Source organism: Siniperca chuatsi, linkage group LG22 (genome assembly GCF_020085105.1).
Source record: "Siniperca chuatsi isolate FFG_IHB_CAS linkage group LG22, ASM2008510v1, whole genome shotgun sequence".
Classification (NCBI taxonomy): Eukaryota; Metazoa; Chordata; class Actinopteri; order Centrarchiformes; family Sinipercidae; genus Siniperca; species Siniperca chuatsi.
Genome location: NC_058063.1, coordinates 12,279,947 through 12,305,274, shown reverse-complemented (window position 1 = coordinate 12,305,274; position 25,328 = coordinate 12,279,947). Strand labels below are relative to the sequence as shown.

Below are 25,328 nucleotides of genomic sequence, written 5' to 3'. Positions count from 1 at the left end.
GATGGCTGCTTGGATCTAAGATGCCTTCAAACAAAAGAATGTGTATGTTTCTTTGTTCTACCTCCATATGTCTCATGTGCACGAGCGCACGTGGTCAGAACAAGAAAGCATGTGCATCTGGAACTTTAAAGTTCCTCTCCACTGGGTGTGGTTGTCTTTAAGGGCCAAACTAGAGGTGTATGTGTATGAACTGTTTAGGATAACGGTGCCAAGTTAAAAGGAGTTAGTTAGCATGTAAAGACTCTGCCTGTGTGGAGTAGAAGCTAGCATGAAAAGAAAATATTCAAGTAAAGTACAAGCTTGCCCTGTATTACTGTGAGCACAGCCAATGGCAGCATCCCCCCCTGGTGCTGTGTCATCTGCATTGGGTAGGAACCCTCTTCCACCGGTGCATGACAGTCGGGGGCACTCTTCTACTGGATCCACTCCACAGCCACCTTCTGTTCTGATCGCAGTTGATTCCATTATCAGGGATGTCAGGTCCAGCAGGAATGTAACATGTTGTTTTCCAGGTGCCAAGGTAAATTACATTCTGGCAGAACTCCCTAGTTTGCTGTCTCAGTACACCTCCGTTAAGAAAGTTGTTGTTCACGTTGGGACGAATGACATTCCAGAGCAGCAGTTGGAGCTTTTAAAATGTGATTTTATGCGTCTTTTTAACATCCTAAAACTCAGTGAGAAGGATGTTTTTATTTCCGGCCCTCTCCTCAATTTAGGCCGTGCCGGTGGTCGTTTTAGCAGAGTTTTGCATCTTCAGTCGCAATGCTGCCGTTTGCAATTTGCTTTTAGAGTGAAAGCAGAGTGCTTTCAGTTTTCGTTCCGCTGTAGACTTGACCAGTTCGAGTGTGCTTGGCTTATCCAGCTTTGAATCTATTATCAAGACCCATGGTCCTGCATCTCAGCATGACTCCTCCCAACCTAGGGAACTTTTAAAAGCAACTGTTTCTTATACCTGTTTTATGTAATAGCATGTTTTTTTGCTCCCTATGCTTTTAATGGCCATGTTTCTAATGCCCATGTTTAAAATGGTTTTACAAAAACACTGTAGACAGCATAAGTCATAGAAACACGTGTATCTTAATTACTTTAAATCCAACTCCTACTCTTGGTCACTCTTAACTTTGGTCTGCTCAATATAAGGTCCCTCTCCAACAAATCTTTTACTTGCCAGGATTTTATCATTTCTAACAAATGTGACTTTTTTACATCAGAAACCTGGCTTAATGTTGGTGACTCTGTCCCCCTGATACAATCCTCACCCCCCAATTTCTCCTTTTTCCACCGGCCCAGGTTATCTGGTAGATGGGGTTTCAATTGTTTATAATAACAAATTCAATTTCTTACTCATCTCCTTGGGTGACTTCTCATCCTTTGAATCATTGTGTTTCTCTATTAGAGGGAACCTTAAAACTCTGTGCATTTTAATCTACAGATCCCCAAAATATGTGTCTTGTGTTGGGATTTATAATGGTCAAAGGGATTGCAATCAATTAAATTTGGCAATCATCTGTGGTACAGAATAATCTGTCCAATAATAAGCCAAACCCTGTTTGCTCTTTTGCATATTTCACAGATCCCCTCCTGTCTTCCTCAGTTGACATTTGCTCAAGTAAAGATGTTGGCACAGTCCTAAATATTTTGAATAACATCTGCGCCCAGATCTTGGACCAAATTGCACCATTTAAGCAGAAAAACCACTCTAAAGTCTCTCATGGATAACTGACAGCATACGTGCCCTATAGAGGGACTGTCGTAGGGCAGAGTGAAAAGCCTCTAGACAAATAGTGCACCGTGACATTCTAAGAACTTCTATGAGTAATTTTAATAGAGCAGTTAAAAATGCCAGAGCACAGTATTTTTTTAACCTTATTGAAGAAAACCAACAAAACTCCAGGGTTTTGTAATTAACCATGCCACAGAGGCTCTTCCAACTGTCAGTATGGACTCCATCCCCCAGAAATGTGAAGAATTTTAAACTTTTTTTGTGAACAAAGTCTCTAGCATCAGAATGCACATTCCCCCTCCTACACAGGAAGCAATTATTTCTTTTAAGACTACTGCCTTCTTTGAGTCATTTGACTCATTATGTATTGACACTCTCACTGAGGTGATTAATAAAATGAAGCCCTCTTCGTGTGCTTTTGACATCCTGCCTGTGAGATTTCTAAAAGAAGTATATGAATCTGTCAGTCCCTATATCCTCACCATAATTAACATGTCACTATTGACTGGTTCTGTCCCTGCTTATTTTAAGAATACTGTAGTTCAACCCCTTCCGAAAAAACCCTCTTTAGACCCTAAAGGCCAAAACACTCCACCGCCGAACGGCGCGCAAAAGCCACCCCAAATAATTTTCTATGTGCAATCCCTACACTGGTGGTGGCTGGGCTCACAACCCTTCACACCACTGTCTTATTTCATGTGTCGAAAGGTGACGACACAAAGCCAAAAAAGGCTTTGTTTTGTACTTACATACAATGTTGGCCCAACTACAGATGTTATTTACTAGTTTTTTGTTTGCTTTTCATGCTTTTCACTGCAGTTTTAACTATTTGACTTGTGCCTGTATCCACAAGGCAAAAATTAAATATATAAATAAACTTCACCCGCTCCATGCTTGTACATCCCGGCTCCCATGGCAGCTCGACTTCCTGTCCTCACCTCTTGCTATCATTGTCTCTCTTTTGTGTAGGACACTGCCTATATATAATACATGCATATACAGTCTATGGTGTAGATCAATGGATGAGCAGAGACAGTTGCTAAGGCACTGCGGTGGCAGTGTGTTTTCCACTTAACTCCATGGATAAGGGACAGGCAGGTGACACCAAGGTGGACACAGAATGCTCTTTATTTAGATGACAGCCCGAGAGTACTGTATTATAGCTAGGGAAGTCCGTAGGAGGGAAGATTCACTGAAGACAGGAGATCGCTGGATAAGTGGTATGCTGTGTAGCATAGGGAGTCCTAGATTCGAATGAGGTCGGACCCAGACTGAGATGAGTGCAGGGCTTTTATTCTGGCTGTGATTGTGAGCTAATGGGGAGCAGGAGTGTGATTGGGAGCAGGTATGGGTGATTAATGGATTGTGGAGCCTGGCGTATTCGTGACAGTACCCCCCCCCCCTCCATGGCCAGCTCCCGAGGGCCGAAAAACCCCGCGGACGTGGTGAGCGTCCACCATTGATCCGGTTTGGGCATGTGTGGAGCTGGGAACTTCAGGTGGACGGCCCGGGGCCTGGACAGGTGTGGAACTGGAAGCCTCGGACGGATGACCAGGAGCTTGGACAGGTGTGGGGCACGGAGCCTCGGATGGGCGACCAGGAGCTTGGACAGGTGTGGAGCTGAGGACCTCCGGCGGACGACCCAGGGACTGGACAGGCACGGAGCTGATCAGATGCAGTCTGTAATGAAGATCAACACCATCTGGAGGCCTGGCGGAGTGCTGGTGGCTCTGCTTGCCACGCTCACCACTCAGCTCTGCCATCCGCCATTCACCCCTTTGCCCTCCACCTTCACCAGCTGGAAACCTCACTCACCCTCTTGTCATACATTCCAAAGCCTTTTGCAATAAAGTCCTTATTTGGTCATCTAGCCCACGAGTTTGTGTTCTGCATTTGGGTTCACTCATTTAACATAACAACTTTGATGTTAAATTTTTGTTCACTCTTTGGTAGTATCGTAGAAAAGGTTTCAGTCGTAGTCATCTGGACACTGTTTTCAGAATCAAGACGTTTCAGCTCCCATCTGGAAGTCATTCTCAATTGTGAAAAAATGGAACAGATACTCAGGCAGACTCCTCCCTGAGGGCGGGGCTTATGTAATACAGAGTAGCTTAAATTTCTGAGTTCCCATTGCATTTTTTCACAATTGAGAATGACTTCCAGATGGGAGTCGAAACATCTTGATTCTGAAAACAGTGTCCAGATGACTACGACTGAAACCTTTTCTACGATAGAACACTCCTGGACGAATGAGGGACTACACCGCCTCTTTGGTAGTAACATATACAAATAATACACTTAAAATGAATACATTAAATTGCAACTCAAATACCTATTGCATACTGAATTACTTTTTATAAGTGCAAATGTATACTAATTGATTAAAATTCACTTTGAGTTCATTCAAACAGTTTACTTAACAGTGAATCACAATAAGTGCCCTACTACTGTATTTATTTACATTAACTTAGTACAATAAATATTTGTATTACACACACTGGTATTGTATGTCAAGAGTTTTTAAAGTAAGCTTTGTAAAAGTGTATTGTGTACATTTTCAAATGTATTCCATAAAGCCCACTTCAGAAGTACTACATTCCAGTGTACTTATGGCATACTTTTATGTAAAGTGTGCTTAAAGATAAGCCATGAGAATGCACCCAAGCTTAGGTACTAGTGTACAAAAGTTTTCCTCTTGTTTGGACCAACAGCTTCAAAAATTATTTTTTTTAAACACTTTAAACTTCAGACTAGCGCTGTAGCGCCGTCATCAAAATTATTTGCCCCAAACTTTAGCAGACGTGTTTTGGCATGGTAATAAAGCTATGTGCCAAAGGTGTGCATTTCAATGCATGGAAAGGTAGTTTTATTAAGAAATACAAAATGAATAATAACACCAGTTTATACAATAGGGACCATCAACAGAGTTGGCCAGCCCCTATTAATGCGGATATGGTAGCGGCATGAGGCAAATAACAGAACAGCTACAACAGCCTAATAAATTCAGAAAAGTAGGGTTAGTGCAGCCTTTAAAATCAGCAAACAAACAAGTAAAAGACAATACTTATGCCATAATTTTGTTTTACATTAATTATACTTTGTTCATACAAGACTGTTTACTACAAGACACAATTCTCAAACGTAAAACAAGTACATTGTGATAAACTATTCAAATATAAACTATACACTTGTACAGAATAGTTTAGATAGAGATGAAAATGAGAGAAGAGTCCAGCATCGTCCAGCAGCAGTAGAATGCAGTGTTGATGGTGGCTTGGAGTCCGGTGATGTAACAGGACAGGAGAGATGAGGCCAAGGTGCTGCTGAGAAGACGGACAGAAAGAAAAGGACGAAAGCGTCACATCATTCCCACAATCAAGTAGTAGAAACACGCCAGAGACATCATGTATTACAATGCATTTAACTTTTAAAATACTGTCACTAGGATAATGATCATTTTGCATTGATCAGGCCAACTGTCCTACTACTGATTCTATCAATTCAATAGGCTTTACTGGCATGACATTTGACATGTGTTGTTGTCACTATGGAACCACATTTACTGATCACCTAACAGTGGTAAATGTAGGTTATTGAAATGATTGGTACTTCTAGTTGTAGTGTGAATTGACAATTATTGTATCCAAGCCTTACACCCTGAATCACGACCGTTGGGCTAAATACATTTAAATTAAATAATTAAAGGTGCTCCACCTTGTCTTTCAGCTCCTGGTAGAAGCCAGCTGGTTTTCCCCTGTTGTACAGTGACTCTTGCTCAGCCTTCTTCCAGTAGCTTACAGTAGTTCCGTCAGCTCATGTGAGGGATACTCGCCACCGGCTGGTGTAGCTAGTAACTGCACCACAATTTACAGATTTCCTTTTTACAGATATGCTGCAGTACGAATTGGACAAAATCCCACAAATAAATAGGAGGAAGTCACAAATGTCACGTGGCCCGCAAGCTGTCAGGAAGCAATCTACAAATGTGCAAAACCTGTTTCACGTTTAAAAATAGATCCACAAATGCGTAAATATCACTTTACAAGTAGTTTTTGGGGTGACAACAAATATAACCATCTGGGGACCTTCAGGTTATGTAAAGGTATTTTAAAAAAACCTCTAGAGAACCCTCAGGGAACGTTCCCTGAGGGTTCTCTAAAGGCCTGAGTCTTCAAAGGGTCCCCATTCTGTGGAAGACATCTTGCCTCGTTCCTGTGCCAAAGACGCCACGCCCCAGTGGCTCCAAGGACTACAGACCGGTGGCACTGACCTCCCACATAATGAAGACCCTGGAGAGACTAGTGCTGGAACAGCTGCGGCCCATGGTCAGACCCCTACTGGACCACCTTCAGGTCGCCTACCAGCCCCGGCTGGGTGTTGAGGACGCCATCATCTACCTGCTTAACCGCATCCACACCCACCTGGACAGGCCGGCAAGCACGGTGAGGATCATGTTTTTTGACTTCTCCAGTGCTTTCAACACCATCCGGCCAGCCCTGCTGGGAGAGAAGCTGGCAGCGATGCAGGTGGATGCCCCCCTTGTGTCCTGGATTGTGGACTACCTGACTGGCAGACCACAGCACGTGGCCTGCAGCACTGTGTGTCAGACAGCGTGGTCAGCAACACTGGGGCCCCTCAGGGGACTGTCCTCTCTCCCTTCCTCTTCACCATCTACACCACGGACTTCAGCTACCACACAGAGTCCTGCCACCTTCAGAAGTTTTCTGATGACTCTGCTGTGGTGGGATGTATCAGCGGTGGTGATGAGACGGAGTACAGGGCTGTGGTGGGGAACTTTGTCTCATGGTGTGAGCAGAACCATCTGTAGCTCAATGCGACAAAGTCAAAGGAGTTGATTGTGGATCTACGAAAGGCCAAGGCACCAGTGACCCCGGTTTCCATCCAGGGGGTCAGTGTGGATATTGTGGAGGACTACAAGTACCTGGGATTACACTTAGATAACAAACTGGACTGGACCAAGAACACTCAGGCTGTTTACAGGAAGGGCCAGAACCGCCTCTATTTTCTGAGGAGGCTGAGGTCCTTTAACATCTGCCGGACAATGCTGAGGATGTTTAATGAGTCTGTGGTGGCCACTGCTATCCTGTATGCTGTTGCATGCTGGGGCAGCAGGTTGAGGGTAGCGGTCGCTGACAGACTCAATAAATTGATCCGTGAGGCCAGTGACATTGTGGGGGTGGAACTGGACTCTCTGGCGGTGGTGTCAGAGAGGAGGATGCTGGCCAAACTACACGCCATCTTGGACAGTGTCTCCCACCCGCTCCATGACGTGCTGGTCAAGCAAAGGAGCACCTTCAGCGGAAGACTCATCCCACCAAAAAGCACCACAGAGCGCCACAGGAAGTCATTCCTGCCTGTGGCCATCAAACTCTTTAACTCCTCCCTCTAAGGGTTAGTCTGTTTGACCCTAGGTCACTCAACTGGACATTGAGCATTACATCTCCACCATAATTAATAATAATTGTGCAATATTCTTTGTACTACTCCCGTGCAATATTAGTTTTCCCTTGTTAGTTTTTCTTATTTATTGTTACTAATACTACATACCTCAATTACTCTCGACAGTACATGCACCTCCGCTTATTACTATTATTTATTACATAATTAGTTACATTGTATTTATACTGTACTTTCATCATCAACCAGTAAACCCACTTGGTACTCGACACTTAGTTTATCTTATACCGACATGATACTTAATTTATTTCTGACCTGTTTTATAGTGTTTATAGTGTATCATATCGTTTTCTAGTACTTTCTCCTGTGTGCACTGACGTAAAGGCAAGATGCTGTAACAAAGAGTTTCCCTACGGGGATCAATAAAGTATTTCTGATTCTGATTCTGATTAATAACTTGAAGGTCCCCAGAAGGTTATATTTGTAAAGCTAGTTAAGATTGAACTGGGGCAAATTCAATACAAATGTCAGTTCATAGTATAATATGCAGTATTATATGATGGAATTATTTTGTATTTTTATTTATTTATTTTTATACACAAAGTAATACATGTAGGCCCACACTGCTCTACAGACTTGAGGAAATGAGCACTGAAGGAGGATAATAACCCCAGCAGATGGCAGTATGGCATTTTCATTTGTAATTCTGAAATAATTGTCATTACATACATTAAAACAAAAAACAAACAAATAAAAATGTATGTTTATTCATAAAGAGTTACTATGACTCAGTGAGTGTGAAATCTCACAATGCTGCACGAGCGAGTGCCATTCTCACATTCTCGCGAGAGTGGACCGAGCTGTCAACGGCTGTCAAAACGGTTCAGCGCTGCTTTCAGTCCATGGAGCACTGGTCTGGCCGTTGATAAATTGGGATGAAAATCATTTAAGAGGTAATTATTAAATATTCGTACTCCTATAACATATTTTCCTTTAATAAGAATTTTTCACAATATCAACTTTATAGTTTAAGTTACATGTTTACAAAATGTTTGTCTCCATAGTTCATCATGTAAGAGCTAGCTGGTGTTTGTTAATATTAGCTTATCTTCGACCTTAGCTTATTGATTTTGTCTGAATTAATCTCGTGTTTAAAACGTGAAATGTATGATATGTGTTTGATATCCTAAACAATAAATTCGGTGCCATGTCTTGGGTAACGTTATAGGAATAGTAACTCAATATTTAGCTAACTTTTTATTTATTTATCAACATTAAATATGTAATTTAACGCTAAGGTTAGCGAGTTAACGGTTTAGGTGCGCTAACATGTTGTGAAGCTTAACTAACAGTTAGGTTACATAAACACCATCAACTGGTATTGAAATTTTTGGCATCACTGGGCAACTGAACAACAAGTTAATTTACCGAAGCAGTCACAGGGGAATTTTAAGGTGTACTATTAGATACTTTTTGGCATTTCTAACTAATAAACAAGTATTCCTGTAACAGTTAATGTTTAACTGTTACTTTGTCTATATTTTTGGCAGAGGCCCTGAAAAAGTTCTTGTTCATAACTCCTGTCAGTGTGGGAGCAGCAGCACAGACCAAGACAACACACGTGAGACACCAGTCCTAATGTCAGCTACACAGTCAAGAGCCATTCTGTACAAATATGTTTGTTGTTTGGTAAATGTCTTCTTTTTTTAAAAATCCACTGCATGCGATAATCAGAAAGTGTTTGGTGACAGGAAAAAGACTGACTGGAGACTGATTTTAAAAAATATTTTGATCTGACTATGATTCAATTTGGATTAAAACAAATTGTAACAGTTAAAATAAGTGTTGATTAGAAGTGGTATGAAAATGTTCTTGTCTAAAGAAAAGGAAACTTTCTTTCACTGTGATTGATGAAATGCATACATATAAAGTGTTTTGTTCCCATGTCAGTCATGATGTTGGAGTCCTAATACTGTCATAATATCAGTCAGTTTATCACGCCGCCTGCCTCTGCACAGAATGTGTATTAACTCCAGCTAGACAAAGAGGGTCAAAGAGATTACAAACTGCAAGAGCTGGCACCAAACAGCCTAATGTCATCATCAAGAGTCCTGGTGACAACAAGCGCTGACAGGAGTAAGTATTAGAGTTTCAGTCAGCATATCTTTTAACAGTTCTATTAATTTTACTTGCCTATTAAAATTAAGAAAAGGTTAGAGGAATGAGGGAAGAAAAATCTGTGATTCTTAGATGCATCACTTTTTACAGCTAATCTCCCAGAGCCACCTGAAAGCAAGGATGTAGGAGACTGAGGGTGTGGTTTTAAATACTGCACCTCACTACATGTGGAAGATATTACCTGTAAAGGAAAGCAAATCTCCTGCAGGTAGACACACACACACACTTTTGGGACCTTTTGGGCTCAATAATTTTACACTATGAAATGGGCCATTCCGTATAATGAGTACTTTTACTTTTGATACTTTAAATACATTTTGCTGGTAATACTTCTGAGTACTTCCTCCATTGTCAGTAAGATTTACTTCATTCATTCACTAATACTTAGTGCATGTGCCTTAAAATGAATGTGTTTTAACGTAAAAACAGTTGTAGGCCTTTTCTGTGAAAGTGGAATTGTTAAAAAGGCCAGTGGAGGGTTCCTAATGTTACCAAAACATATATTGATAACATATTTTCTAAAGATATTAAGACATTTATTTGCTCTTTATTATACCCCTATTACACCCCTGATGGACATATTCAGCTCTGTTTGAATAGTACAAACAGAAACAGCCACAGTGAGCTGAAAGGGGCTGAAGGCAACAGGCTCTTACTGTGGTTTGTGACTAGCACACTTCCAACACATCATCAAGGTAAACTACTTTATCTTGCTGTGCGACGCAGTGGAAAAACATCTGCACCGTGTCAGTGTGGCTTGACTACTTGCGGCTGTCCACAGAATGACTCGCTGCAACTGCCCCCCCACACACACACACAATTTTACTATGTGTACAGTTACATATAACTACACATTGCTTTAAATGTAGAGACATTCATACACCTATATGCATTGTGCAGATTTTAATTATATTGTTCTAGAGGGTTTATGAAATTGCATTGTTGCAATGGCTTAACCTCATAATGAAACAGACAGACAATCATTTTTAACTTGTCGAGTACATGTAAAACACACAATTCCTACTGTAGTATGACTGTTGCTGTGTATAGCTAAAGACCTCACAAACAGCACTGTAATGAGCAACAGTGAACAGAGCCAGTGCAGCAGGTGCTGTGTGTCTACTGAAACAGCTGGGAGAAAGGACTTCACTCTGCTTTGTTGCATGTCTCTGCATCTCTACACCTAAACACTTCACTTGTGCGTGGCTCGTTTTTCTTCTTTATCCTCACTAACTAAACCAACCTCTTACACCACATTGAGCTACATAGTTTTACACCAGTTCCTAAATGTTTGTCAGTGATGTTATGTACACTTATTATTATGTTATTGTGACTGATTTTGCTTATCTCTGTTTAATTCAGTTGAGATGAAGACTGGTGGAAGCTGGCCAGGAGACAGTACAAGCTTGCTTTCGTGGGCTAGAGGGGTGCATGGTCTTCCCCTAAATCTATTGATTTAGCACTAGTGTCTGTGGGAGGTGAGGCTGGAAAACACCTCTCATTCTTAAAGTGATTGTAAGCTTTCTAGATTGGATCCTGTAATGGTGACTAGCTGTTCAGTAGTGTCTTCTTTGTTGTACAGCTCTTCCAAAGCTTGATATTTACTTTTTTTCTGTCCAAGGCCAAAATGAGTGTGACAACAAGGCTGATGGGTCCTGTGATGTGTGCTACCTGCGATTTCCTGTAAGTACCAAATACATGCATTTCTTGTATATGAACTGCAAAAATAGTGCACTCTCAACATTAGTGCAGAGTTTACTTTAGATTGCTAGTATATTTTGTAGAACTGGGACACACTTCCACAGAGACAAATATCATATAGCAGATGTATTCAGTGAAAGCTTTGGGTCTGCTGGAATTTACTGGCTATGGGTAAACACAGAGAGGTTGTGTTGTCTGTTGCATTCAGCCACTGACTGTGGCTTCAACAAGATGCAAGAGCAAAACTAAATAGTTGTCTAATGAAAGAACGTATTAGAACATACTTTGTTTGTATGGCAAACACCTAACATTCAAACAATTGTTTTCTGTTTTTTGTTACAGATGGTGCTGATTGTTCATGAAACTCAATTTAGAAACGTGTTGTTTTTTTAAGAGCTGCTGTTTATTGTTGTTTGTTAGGTCACTACAGGGTGGCTGTGGATAACTGTGACGTCACTATTTTGCCATCTTTGTGGCAACGTGTACTACTTCAGTTCTTCCTTCAGTCCATGAGGAGAAACCACAGAGATAGAAAAATGATGCACAGTATTTTGATAAAGTAGATTTTTCACTGTGAGATCATTACTTACTTACTTCCTAGTGAGGTTCTCTTCCACATTAGTGAGTCTTTAACAACCTCTCTATAATTATGTGTCTTCTGCTGATATCTACTGTATATCTTTAAAGCACAATCCCAGTATTTCTGGAGAATCTTAAGCACTGATGCCAGAAAGGCTCAACTTTGGAACCTGAAGTTTACATCTGTAGATCAAAAACCTGTTGGTGGTAGTCAGATGTGTGAGATACGGATGGCTGCTAAGTTAAATTTAACATTTACTATAACCTCCTTTATAGACTGTTATGATAACTGATGAAAACTGATACAATGGCCAAAAATTTAATATCTGGAAAGAAGTAGTTGGTTTTAGGATATAAAGATGAAAATTAACTGTCCAATTACACCTCCTGCCATGACTCTAATGGGAATATGATATAAAACAAAAAAGCCATTCATTTGTATTAAAATTCATATTTACCTAGTTTAAATTGTATCTTTTAGCCCAATTAAATTTAAATGTTCACTAAACTTTGAAGTTCAGTGGACAAGTGGCAACAAGCCACGAACTGTACTTGTTGAGATCTGATTTTGAGGGATAATATAAACAAATTTAGATTTTTGGGGGGTATTGCAATGAACAGTGGTGACAGTTCACCCCAAAAATGGTGCTGTGTTCATAGTATAATTACTCTGAATAGCAATTGCGCTATTAGATATGATTGTTTAGTAATGATTTGATTTTATAATTACTGTATTATCACTAATCTTTATTGTCAATAGTATTTGTATTTATTGTCAATAGCTCTTCATTAAGTTTGCGGATGACGACTGTGGTGGGTCTCATTAGCAACAGAGATGAGACAAACTACAGGAGCGAGGTGAGCCGCCTGGCCGGGTGGTGCAGTGACAACAGTCTCTCTCTGAACGTGGAGAAGACGAAGGAGATTGTTGTCGACTTCAGGAGAGTGCACACTCAGCATGTTCCTCTGACCATCAACGGTGCGACTGTGGAGAGAGTGAGCAGCACCAAGTTCCTGGGTGTGCACATCACAGAGGACCTCTCCTGGACCGACAACACTGCAGCACTGGCCAAGGACCAACAGACTGAAGGACAGCTTCATCCATCAGGCTGTCAGGAAGCTGAACTCGCTCCCAAACTTGCCCACCCACTTTTTTTATTATGTCTCGTATTCCCTTATTGTATAGTTTTAGCTTATATTTTATATTTGATCTAGATTTTAGGCGGGTGTGTTCCAATCACAGAGGGATCACACTTCTCAGCCTCCCCGGTAAGGTCTACTCCAGGGTACTGGAGAGGAGAATTCGTCCGATAGTCGAACCTCGGATTCAGGAGGAGCAGAGTGGTTTTCGTCCCGGTCGTGGAACACTGGACCAGCTCTATACTCTCCATCGGGTGCTCGAGGGTTCATGGGAGTTTGCCCAACCAGTCCACATGTGCTTTGTGGATCTGGAGAAGGCATTCGACCGTGTGCCCCGGGGCGCTTTGTGGGGAGTGCTCTGGGAGTATGGGGTCCGGGGCACTCTGCTAAGGGCTGTCCGGTCCCTGTATAACCGGAGCAGGAGCTGTGTTCGCATTGCCGGCAGTAAGTCAGACCTGTTCCCGGTGCATGTTGGACTCCGCCAGGGCTGCCCTTTGTCACCGGTTCTGTTCATAATTTATATGGACAGAATTTCTAGGCGCAGTCAGGGGCCGGAGGGAGTCCGGTTTGGGAACCACAGGATCTCATCTCTGCTGTTTGCAGATGATGTCGTTCTGATGGCTTCTTCAAACCAGGACCTGCAGCATGCACTGGGACGGTTTGCAGCCGAGTGTGAAGCAGCTGGGATGAGAATCAGCTCTTCCAAATCTGAGGCCATGGTTCTTGACCGGAAAAAGGTGGTTTGCTCTCTTCGGGTAGGTGGGGAGTCCTTGCCTCAAGTGGAGGAGTTCAAGTATCTCGGGTCTTGTTCACGAGTGAGGGACGGATGGAGCGTGAGATTGACAGGCGGATCGGTGCGGCGTCTGCAGTGATGCGGGCGCTGTATCGGACGTTGTGGTGAAGAAGGAGCTGAGTCGAAAGACAAAGCTCTCGATTTACCGGTCAATCTACGCTCCTGCCCTCACCTATGGTCATGAGCTCTGGGTAGTGACCGAAAAAGGACAAGATCGCGGATACAAGCGGCCGAAATGGGCTTCCTCCGCCGAGTGGCTGGGCGCCCTTAGAGATAGGGTGAGGAGCTCAGTCACACGGGGAGCTCGAGTAGAGCCGCTGCTCCTCCACGTCGAGAGGAGCCAGCTGAGGTGGCTAGGGCATCTGATCCGGATGCCTCCTGGACGCCTCCCTCGGGAGGTGTTCTGGGCATGTCCCACCGGGAGGCGGCCCCGGGGAAGACCCAGGACACGCTGGAGGGACTATGTCTCTCGGCTGGCCTGGGAACGCCTCGGGATCCCCCCGGAGGAGCTGGAGGAAGTGTCTGGAGCGAAGGATGTCTGGGAGTCCCTGCTTAGACTGCTGCCCCCGCGACCCGGCCCCGGATAAGCGGAAGAAAATGGATGGATGGATGGATTTTAGGCTCTACTGTTAGTGTTATCTGTATGCACCGGGGGTCTGAGAGTAACGCAATTTCGATTCTCTGTATGTATGTAATGTACGTGTGGAAGAATTGACAATAAAGCAGACTTGACTTGACTATTTACTTACTACTATTTGCCTGTTATTCTGATTGCTTTTTATTAGTATGACATTGATAAGGTGCCTGATCAAAAATGTTTTATACTGCTATGTATTTGTAGTGCTGTTGTTAGGAGTGTAGTAATTGCTCTAGCAGTGTTAGGGGTACTAATTGAAAGCATATTCGCTGAAACGGAGGAAGGTTGCCCCCACCAATCGCCCGGGGGGAGCTGGAAGAAGTTGATGCCAGGAAAGTTACGCCTACTGTGGTCAGATGGCCCTGTTGCCACCACGACAGCGGGTGAATGAAGACGAGGAATGAATCAGTCAAAGCTGTATGGTGTCATGTATTTTAAGGTATGAGCTAGTAAACGGTAACGTTGCCTGAAGGGTGGGGAACGTTTAGTTTTTGGTAAAAAATACAACATGTTCCTAACATTCGCAGAATATTATTAAAACTTTCCAAAATAACCCTCAGGGAACGTTCGCTGTGGGGATCCAGCAAACGTTCCCATATCCTTCAGGCAATGTTCGCGGAGCGTTCCCCGAACCGAAAATTGTTTGCTGGGTAAATATCACTTTACATGTATTTGTTGTGGCGAAACTATTTGCATTTGTAAAACCTCTATCATTTTTATGTGAAATTAAAATACATATTTACAGAAGTTATGCATATTTGCAAATCGCTCCATATTTTATATGACTTTACACATCACAAATAAAGAAATACATATTTGTGGGTAGTGAGATATTTGTATATCATGGTACACATTTGTGGATTGTCTTCTGTGGGTTACAAATAATAAAGTCCAATAAAAACGTCCATACCCAGGGGAATCATCAATGATGCGTGTTGTGATGATGTGATGGGCAGGTGGACAAGGGAGCACATGGATGGTAGACGCTGTAGGTCAGGTTGGCAGACAGCGTCCGTGAATCAGCACTGTTTAGATGGAGACCATTTGACCACATTCCCAGAAGAGATTGAAATTGTCAATAAAGTGCATGCCGTTGGTGTCACATGCAGACTAGAGCCAGGTGTTAAGGCTGAGCAGTCTACTGAACCGCCGCATTCCGCAGCCAAGAGTGGGTGTTGGGCTGGAGATGTAAACTCTGCTATGGGACTGTTTGAGGAGGTCAAAGACATTGGTGAAATCTCGTTCAGAGACCAAATCCAAGCTTTTATCCTGGGAGATGGAAGTGGCTGCGGATTATCAGCCAGTGGAGGGAATTCATGTAAATCGAGGATGTCATGGGTAGCAGGAGTCTGAAAGGGGGAATGGAGAGTTTCCCCTTCTTCTTGCGGTCACCGACCACAACCCAAGGTTGAGAATGTGGCTCCGGGTGAGAAGGACTAGAGCTGACTGGGGCTTTGGGTTTAGCCCCGAGCTGGAGCCATGGGTCCTCAAGGACAGTGACTGAAGCAGGAACAGAGGCAGCGACTGGAGCGGTTGCAGTGGATGGTAAACAAGGGCCGAAGATGATAGTATCCAAGTGCCTCTCAGCCTCTTGGATTTTGTAGAGCGTGGAAATTCTTTGCTCCAACTCGGCGATCCTTTCACTGAGACAGACACAGCTCTCGCAGCCAGATGGGGAGGTTAAATGGAGTCCTGGCTTCTTGAGCGTATGCTCACCTTGTTTCTCTAACAACTTAAAATCCAGTACATCCATAAGGAAGTTGTTGTACATGAATTACAATCTTAATGTGCTTTGCACAGTATGGGCCTTGTAAGGTGGTAGTGGTGGCACCACAAGAATAGTTATTATCCCTTAATAACACTTAATAAATATGGTCTATTCTTATGTAACAAAACACAAAACTACAAGTGTTAATACTGTCCAAATAAGTCTAAATTAAGTCTTTCTAACTCAAAATATGTTCTCCATTCTAAAGTGAGGTCTTGTTCATAACTAATTCACTAGTAGTTTGACACTTGTTAACCCACACAGGTTTTCAGAAGGTAGCATATTTTTTGCCCCATTGGCATTTACTAAACGTTATATTGTGACATAAACGCTCAATTTGCGGCACAGAGATTTGTTTCATTTGAAAAATAACAAGTGAGAACATCAAAAAAAAAGGAGCATTCAAGGGCACTTTTGTTACAAGCTCTGTTATTTTCTGCCTTGGCCTTTGTCATGCTGCTGCCGTTCTTTCAATACAGTTGGACATGTATTAATTTTATTTTACTCATTAATATGCTGGTACCTATGCATATATATACACAATATATACTGTCTACAGAGGTTGTAACATGATTACCATTTATTCTAAGGATGATATTTTGTTAATCATAAAGGTGTTGTATCTTTCAGGAACTGAGGAGGCTGAGATTTTAAACATGGACACATTAGACATGTAATAAATTGAAACAAAGAAAATAATTAATACAAATAGAGTTAAAGTGGGAGTGTTGAAGTTTCGCGCTGACGACATCTGACACCGCCGCCCCCTTTTCACAAGGGAGACCACATTACAAAAGGTAGCACTTCGGGCTCTTCTCATCTTCAGTGCAGACCCTTGACAAAAAAAGCTCTTGTGCCTCGCCTGGACGGCAGGTTGCTGGGTGTTCAAAGATGTTATCATCCCACTGCCTGCTGAGAGAGACAGAGAGAGAGATGCAAACAAACTAACTCTCAAAGAATAAAATCCCTTTATCACTCTAAGTTACTGATTCCAGCTTAAAGAAGCCTTGATCAGTCTGATGCAACACCTGCGTCCCAACGATACTACCGTTAAGATCAGTAGGAAATTAGAGGGTTGGATGTCATCCCCCTTGTTAGCAAAATTACCAAAATCTGTCAAATTAGGATCATAATGAACTTTAGAACTCAGTCATCAACAACCAAGCAAAGTAGTGGTAAAACCTCATCATCCTGCTGCCCGCTGAGAGCGAGAGGAACGGAGACAGGCAGCTCAAGCCGAAGTCGCCACATTGGATCGAAAGGCCTGAAAGCTCCAGGAAGCTCGACCGAGAGGAAGAAACATTCCCACTGACCAAATTGCTCAGTGGGAACGAAAGCATGATTCAAGTATGCCTCAGAGCATCCCACACAGAAACGGCACTGTCTCGTCCTAAAGCCACTCCTGTAAGCTAAAACTCAGGTGAAACTACTTTTACTGTGATATTGGGGTTGATGCTCGAGATTATTTATAGTAGCCTAATTAAGAAATGTTAGGTCAAGAGTAGGATCTCACATCAATCTACTACTAGCCTAATAATATGGAATTGCTCAAAGTATTTCATTTGTGCTTCCCAACAGCCACTCAGCTGCTGAATGGTGCATTAAATTGATTTCACCAATTCATGTTAAGGTTCCTCCACTGTCTCCTGTTTCCACAAATTAAGACATCTTACCATCATCTAGGCTACTGCTTTACCAGGTACCCACTGGTTTTCATTCAGTCATTAATTGTTTGGTCTTATTAAAAGTGTTTTAATTCTCGGGGATTTTAATATTTACGTCTGCTGCCCAACCAAACCTCTAGCAAGAGACTTTTTAAACCTTATGAAATCTTTTAATCTTGTTCAGTCAATGAAAGGCCCCACACATGAACATGGACATACTTTGGACATTGTTTTATCTAGTGGCCTGCCTTTCTGTGACATTAAAATATGTGACATAAATTTCTCTGGTCACTTGCCTGCCATGTCAGTCTGTCAAACCTCTGCTTCCTGCTCACTGTTCTCGCATTATTTATCTGCTACTGCTGGACATTTCTCTAAATACTTGTCATGTTCTATCTCTGGACAGGCCTCCCTCTCACCTGACTGCTGACCACTTACTGTTTAATTACACCTGCTCAAATATACTTGATTCTGTAGCTCCCCTTAAAACTAAGTGCTCCAAACCTAAAACTAAGCCTTGGCTAAATGATGTCACCCATGCCCTCAGACAGGTTTGCAAAAGAGCCGAATGCAAATGGAAAAAAAGATACATTTCGATGTCTTAAGGAATTTTCGGAAAGCTGTCAGAGCAGAAAAAACAAAGTACCCATCAGATATCGTGACAAACAACTGTCACAGACCTCGTGTTTTATTCAGTACCATTAACACTGTCATTAATCCCCCTGCTATGGCTTGCCTTACAGAGTCTACAGCAACCTGTGAAACCTTTCGGCTTCTCAAGGATGTCTTTGATACTGTTGGGCCAAGTGTATTATGTATTATGAATAGCTGTCTGGTCTCTGGGTTTATTCCTGCTGATTTTAAGCATGCTGTGGTGCAACCTCTTATTAAAAAGCCAAACATGGATCCCACAGTTCTCTCTAATTTTAGACCAATTTCTAAATCTTTCCAAGGTGCTGGAGAAAATTGTTCTTGTGCAGCTCCAGGAATTTTTAGATGACAACGGTGTTACTGAAGTATTTCAGTCTGGTTTTAAAGCACTTCATAGCACTGAATCTGCACTTTTAAAAGTTCTTAATGATGATTAATTTATTAATGACTGTGGGGATCGTATTTCCACAAGCATGGTATTCCAGAGCCTTTGGGCTCTTATTTCAAAAGCTCTGTCCCCCTTAGTCTTCAGCCGAGTGTCGTGGCGGGGTGCTGTATGGAGGTATGTGGACCCAAAAGCAGATGACGAGGAAGCAGTCTCAGGGTGAAGTAGCCAGATGACTACCGTGTTTATTGTGGGGTGGAATGCAGGCAAGAACAGGCAGAGGTGAGCAGACAGGTAATGAGCAGACAAAATCCAAAATCCAAAAATCCAAACAAGGTCCACCGGAGAACAAAGAATCCAAGATAACACAATCACAGTCAAGGGCTTGGCAAGGAACAACACCATGTGTACAACAATGATCCAACACAGAACAAAGAAAAGACCAAGACTAAATACCCAAGGGGAGGTGAGACAACGAGACACAGGTGCAAACAATCAAGGGAGGGCCAACAATCAAAACTGGAGGGAAAACACAGAAAGGAAGTAAAAACACAAGACACACAAGGGAAGAAGAATACTACCAAAATAAAACAGGAAGTGATTACACCTAAACTACCACACCAAGAGTCTGTAACACATAAAAGGCTTCTACCAGAATATCTCAAGGTGAGAGCAGGGTCGTACAGGGATAAAAGATCTGAGATATACTGAGGAGTCAGACCATTTAGTGACTTGTAAACAATTAAAAGCACCTTAAAATCAATTCTAAAACGTACCGGAAGCCAGTGTAAAAAGGCTACAACCGGGGTGATGTGTTCAAACCTGTTTACTCTGGTTAAAAGCCTGGTGGCTGAGTTTTGTACTGTCTGTAGCCAGTCTACAGTTTTTCTATTTAGGCATGTAAAAAGGCTATTACAGTAATCCAGGCATGATGAGATAAAAGCATGTAAAATAGTTTCTGTATCTTTAAAACTTAACATAGGACGAATTCTGGCCATGTTCCTTAGTTGATAAAAGCAAGTTTGTACAGTCAAACAAGAAGCCAAGATTTCTAGCAACAGGTTTTATGTACTGTGAGAATTAATAATTTAAATTTAATTGTCAATGACCATGAGAGGAAAAGTATCAGTTTTGGGGAACGAAGCAGAGACTTTAGCAATTTACAAACAGAGTAAGTGTAGGATTCCTCCACTAGGGCGCTGTGTCTCCACACGAAGGGTGGAATCGTGTGCCATGAGGCTGGGACCAGCCTGTGCACCACCGAAGGGAGAGTTAAGTCTAAACCACAGCTCCTCCCCACCTCTGTAGAAAATCAGATAGTTGTACATTCTCATTTAAAACTCTGTGTAATGTTAAGAATAGCATTCTTTTTTAGGATGATGGCTACAGATTAACAGCTTGCTGACTGTGGTTTTCTGAATAGAAAAGATCCTTGTACAAGATGCTTTTGATCCTCCACTGCTTTAATAAATGCCAAATTAAGGAATAGCTTCTCTCCAGACTTTTCTTTTACAAATGAACGAACGCGCTGACAGTACTCAGACAGATACCCAGTAGATGGCAGTATTTGACTGTTTGTGTTACTGGAGCCAATGACAATCATTTCTGTTTTGGCTGCATTCAATTGAAGAAAATTGTTTGACATGCAGTTTCTTACATCTACTTGGCACTCCTGTAAAGAACTCAGCATATTTAGGTCAGTTGGCTTAATGGTGACATACTGTGTGTCATCAGCATAACAGTGAAAGAAAACACCATGTCTATGAATTATATTACCTAGTGGGAGCATATAGAGGGAGAATAAAATTGGTCCCAAAATTGACCCTTGAGGTACCCCATACATGAACGTAGCAAATGACGATCTATTGTTGTTAATGGACACACAGAATTTTCTGTCTCAAGGATAGGATTTGAGCCAACTTAGTACAGTGCCTGATATGCCCACCCATTTCCTCAGTCTGTCTAATAAAATGCCATGATCGATCATGTCAAAAGCAGCACTCAAATCAAGCAGTACAAGAATGGAAAACATGCCAGAATCATTGGTCATTAATCGGTCCTTAGTGATTTTAAGAAGGGCAGTATCTGTGCTGTGATGCTGACGAAAACCAGTTTGGAAGGTTTCAAAGATGTTACCTTCAAGAAGTTGCTTGGCCAGAATTTTTTCAAGTATTTTTGATGTACAAGGTAGTTTTGTAATAGGTCAGTTATTTTCAAGAACCATATGGTCAACCCCAGTCTTTTTTAGGAGTGGCTAAACACTAGCAGTTTTGAAGTAGTCTGAGACACAGTCCAGGGATAGACAGCTGTTAAAAATGTATAGCAACCAGGGCCCAATCGTTTCAGTTGCATTAATTAAAAGCTTTGTTGGCATTACATCCAATGGATAGGAGGACACCTTCATGTGAACTACTATATATAAAATTTCGGTAAGGGAAACTGGGATGAAGTGGCTGAGGGTAACTTGTTTTGGGGACTCAACATCAGTGAAAGTCGTACAGGGCAATATATTGGCCCTGATAGACTTCACTTTCTCTGTAAAGTAAGTTTTTAAAAAATCCACAGTCAATAAAAACAGGAGTAAGACATTACACAGTGCGGCAAACCTTGAAAGAGAGCCACCTCAGCTCCCGCCTGAAGGGGGCTTTAATCATGAGAGACATCGGAGCCAAGAGGAAGTGTCCCCCTCCCCCCTCACCAACAACCACTGGTGAGGATTCACCTTCTTCTTCCCTCCAAACCCCATTCAGGTCACCCTCATCTTCAGTCACCCTTTCTCCCTCCTCAGCCCTCTTGGAGTTCACTGACCAGATGAAAGAGCTGGTCACTGCTGGAACCAAACTTACCGTACAAGGCTAATGGCACTCAAGACTCTTCCCAGGACAAGCTGGGGCCTTGTGTGCCAGAAGCTTTCTCAATTCCTGTCTTGATAGGTAATAGAAAAAGAATGGTGAATCTGCTAAGAAACAGGAAGCACTCAACCGATTCTGTAAATTTAGCATCCATCCATCTTCAGCCACAGCCTGCCGCACAAAAAAATTGGGCAGATGATGCTTTCAACACGCATCTTTCAATAAACATCAGATCTTTGGCAGGAAAAACATTTTTAATCAATGATTTTATCATCTTAATTAATCAATCTTAAATTTCATGTTTTTAACTGAAATTTGTTTAGACCACGATAACAGTGCAGCTGTTCTTATCGAGTCTACCCCTCTAAACTTCAGTTTTATGAGTGAAGGTAGAGTGCATAAGAAAGGAGGTGGAGTTGCCATTTTGTATAATGATTCCCTCCAATGCAAGAAGATGTCTTATGGAAACTTTGCTTCAAGACAGGCAAGAGAAAATTATTAAGACTTTTGTAGATTAGATTTAACACTTAACTTTCTATTTTAAGACTTTCCAAGACCTTTGTTGGGTCTCTGTAAATATAAAGAGTACGGTTGTTACGGACTGAGAGGCAGGAGACACCGATATGGAACCAGATGTATGTTTATTGGATTACAGCCAGAGTAGACAGGGACACCGGTATGGAGAAGTGGAATCCCGCTGGAGTGTAATGGAGTGGATACCTCGCTGGTGTAGGATGGAGTGGGGAGCCTGCTGGCGTGAAGACACGATGGAGTGGCTATACACCGGCGTAGTATGTGGCAGTGGCGCCGACTCTCATGTCAGACAACTTGCTGAGGTGAGTGCTGGGCTTTTATGCTGGCTGTGATTAGGTGCTGATGGGGAGCAGGAGTGTGATAGGGAGCAGGTGTGTGTGATTAACAGATGGTGGAGCCTGGCGCATCCGTGACAATGGTCTAGACCTTCTCTATAGGAAAAGTGCAATGAGATAACTTCTGTTATGAATTGGCGCTATGTAAATAAAATTTTATTGAATTGAATTGGATTCAGATACCCTGTTATACTGCTGTTTCCTATTTTTTTGCTGTGTGATGTATTTTCTACCTCACAGCTTTTATACAAAGCCAGTGGATCATATGTCACATAAATCCATTTGAACATCCCCTTGCTATTCACTGGCAGTGGAGCAGGTTAAAGCTGAACATTAATGTTAGGTTCAATTTTTAGATCAGGTTTGTCTGATTTATGACAGTTCATTCCTTCAGTCTTTAATAATATGTTTCTTTTCAGTTTTGTTATTTTCTTTGAAAGTGAGCTTACATAATGCCTTAGCATAATTGATATGCATTGACAATGTATCTTACTGTTCTGTATTTAAATGTTTATCATCAGGATGCATAGCTTTTAGTTTTGGGTGCCATCTTTGGCAATGCAACCTATCCCTGTGTTGTTTTTGCATTGCACCTCATAGAGATCACCTGTCAATCAATCAGTGTCGATCCTGCAACTTGCATATTCATATTCATTCATAGCAGATTAGTTTTGTCTCCTATTTTAAAACCTGCACAATAGTAATTCTGCTGAACAGAAAAGAAAGAACTCAAGAGACAATGGTGCAGCTCCAAATTTTTAATGCAGGTTTGCTCCTCCCTCACTTACTGTAAAAGTCATTGCGAGTCATTGTATTGCAGGTTTTCATAATTCAGACATGACATGGCAATAATTATCTGACTCACAAATATAACCACAGCAATGATGCAGTGAATTTGGAACATGGCCTTAGAGTACATATCATACAAAGTCCTATAGTAACAAACCTATGGGCTGGAACTGTTTTGTTTGTTACAGAGAGATTTGAGAGCAGAATCAAACATGAGAAATAGAAAAATGTTGCATTCTGCTGAGAATTAAAATTTTGTTGAGTTTGCTTGAGCTGTTCACTTATGTCCAACCAGCTAGAGGCTTGCTGATGATGTCATCCCTCACTATTAATGAAGTCATTCTACTTTCATATGTCAAAAAGTCCTTGTAAGCTCTTATATTTTCAGGAAACATAAAAGTAGAAGTCACCAGTATTGTTTGTTCTTTTCACTTTATCTGGCAATTTCAGTGAATACAAAGGAACATAGAAAAATATGTAAAAAAACAAATAGTCCATGACAATTAATTAAACTTACAGTATATGTAGCAAATAAAAGTGACTACTAGAGAGTATTGTTGATTTATTTTAAGTGTTAGTAACAAATACTTTTGAAGCCTTTTTTTAAATAGGAGATTTAAGAGTTCTGTTGTACATTTCACATTCTTTGAGAAACAGAAGAGAGGTTTTGATCCAGAAATTCTGCATCTATGTGTACTCACAAGTGTTGTTAAAAGTGCAGCTATTTTTAGTTTTTTACCTGTTTTACCACTGCAAATGAAAAAAGGCATGTTGAGTTAAAGACAAGCTTTATTTACACAAAAAGCATATAGGATGAATTCTAATCACATTCACCTCACCAAGTGTTTGCCCATATAGTTTCAAGGATATTTCTTTATGAAGTCTAGAAAAACATATCACTTGGGTCTTTTCTACGGATAACGTAAACACCCACTTATTTGCCCACTGCTCCACCATCTCAATTGCAGCCGGCAGTTTCTTCTGTATATATCTTGTATTTCGACCCCTTATCCATAAGGCCCTGTCATCCACAAACAACGATTTCCCTATACCTTTCTTGACTTGTTAAATAACACGGGACTGCAAACACTTCCCTGCAGGGTTCCATTCTCAACTTTGTATACTCTTGAGTACTCTGTACCTACCCTTACCTCAATTGTCCTGTCAAATAGGAAGTCCAGCACCCAAAAAGGGTGGGTGGAAGGTTATAAAAACCTGCCAAGGTTATAAAGTCCCAAAGTTCTAAAGTCCTTTAAGATTCTCCAGTTGATCCAGAATGCTGCAGCATGTGTACTGACAAGAACTAGGAAAAGAGATCATATGTCTCCACTATTAGCTTCTCTGCACTGGCTCCCTGTAAAATCCAGAATAGAATTTAAAATCCTTCTCCTCACCTACAAAACTCTTAATGGTCAGGCAACATTGTAGCTTAAAGAGCTCATAATACCTTATAACCCGACTAGAACACTGCGCTCCCAGAATGCAGGGTTACTTGTGGTTCCTAGAGTCTCCAAAAGTAGAACGGGAGCCAGAGCCTTCAGTTAACAAGCTCCTCTCCTGTGGAATCAGGTCCCAGTTTGGGTTCGGGAGACACCATCTCCACATTTAAGAGTAGGCTTAAGACTTTCTTTTTTGATAAAGCTTATAGTTAGGGCTGGCTTGGGTCAGTCCTGAACCATCCCTTGGTTATGCTGTTATAGGCCTAGACTGCCGGGAGCCTACCCACGATGCACCTCTTTCCTCTCTCCTTCTCTCCCTCTCTGTCTGTATGCATTTTTATCCCATTAATGCATGTTACTAACTCGAGATCTTCTCTCTCCCTTAGTTTTGTGCTTTCTCATTTCTCTTCTCTCTCTTTCTGTTGCTTTCAGCAGGTATTTCTACCTCTGGAGCTGCAGAGACTGGATCTGTGGTTGTGGGCCACCTGCTGACCCCATGTTCTTGCTCGACAACTGCTACTACAGTTATTGTTATTGGCTCTGTTACTATTATTGGCATTATTATTCCTATGACTGTCATTCCTATTATTATTAACTTATTAATATTACCACTACCCTTACATTATTACTATTTTAAAATTCTAAGTGGTATTTCAATTGTGCTTCCTCGCCCCTCCTCCCTTCCTCTCCCCCACCCCCCTTCTCTCTCTCACTCTCAAAACCTCTTTCGCTCTCTCTTTCT

General features: G+C 41.8%; 1 long non-coding RNA gene across 4 annotated transcripts; it reads left to right on the top strand.

The window, feature by feature from the left end:
• The first annotated feature begins 7,991 nt into the window (after nt 1-7,991).
• On the top strand, nt 7,992-11,599 carry LOC122869893. 4 transcript variants are annotated; one of them, XR_006376437.1, is made up of 7 exons: nt 7,992-8,094; nt 8,692-8,762; nt 9,160-9,277; nt 9,410-9,527; nt 10,682-10,797; nt 10,941-11,002; nt 11,363-11,599. It is a non-coding gene; the product is annotated as an uncharacterized LOC122869893 (long non-coding RNA). The 4 variants fall into 4 exon arrangements; XR_006376438.1 differs by having other exon boundaries at nt 9,129-9,277; XR_006376440.1 differs by having other exon boundaries at nt 9,092-9,277.
• The last annotated feature ends 13,729 nt before the right edge of the window (nt 11,600-25,328 follow it).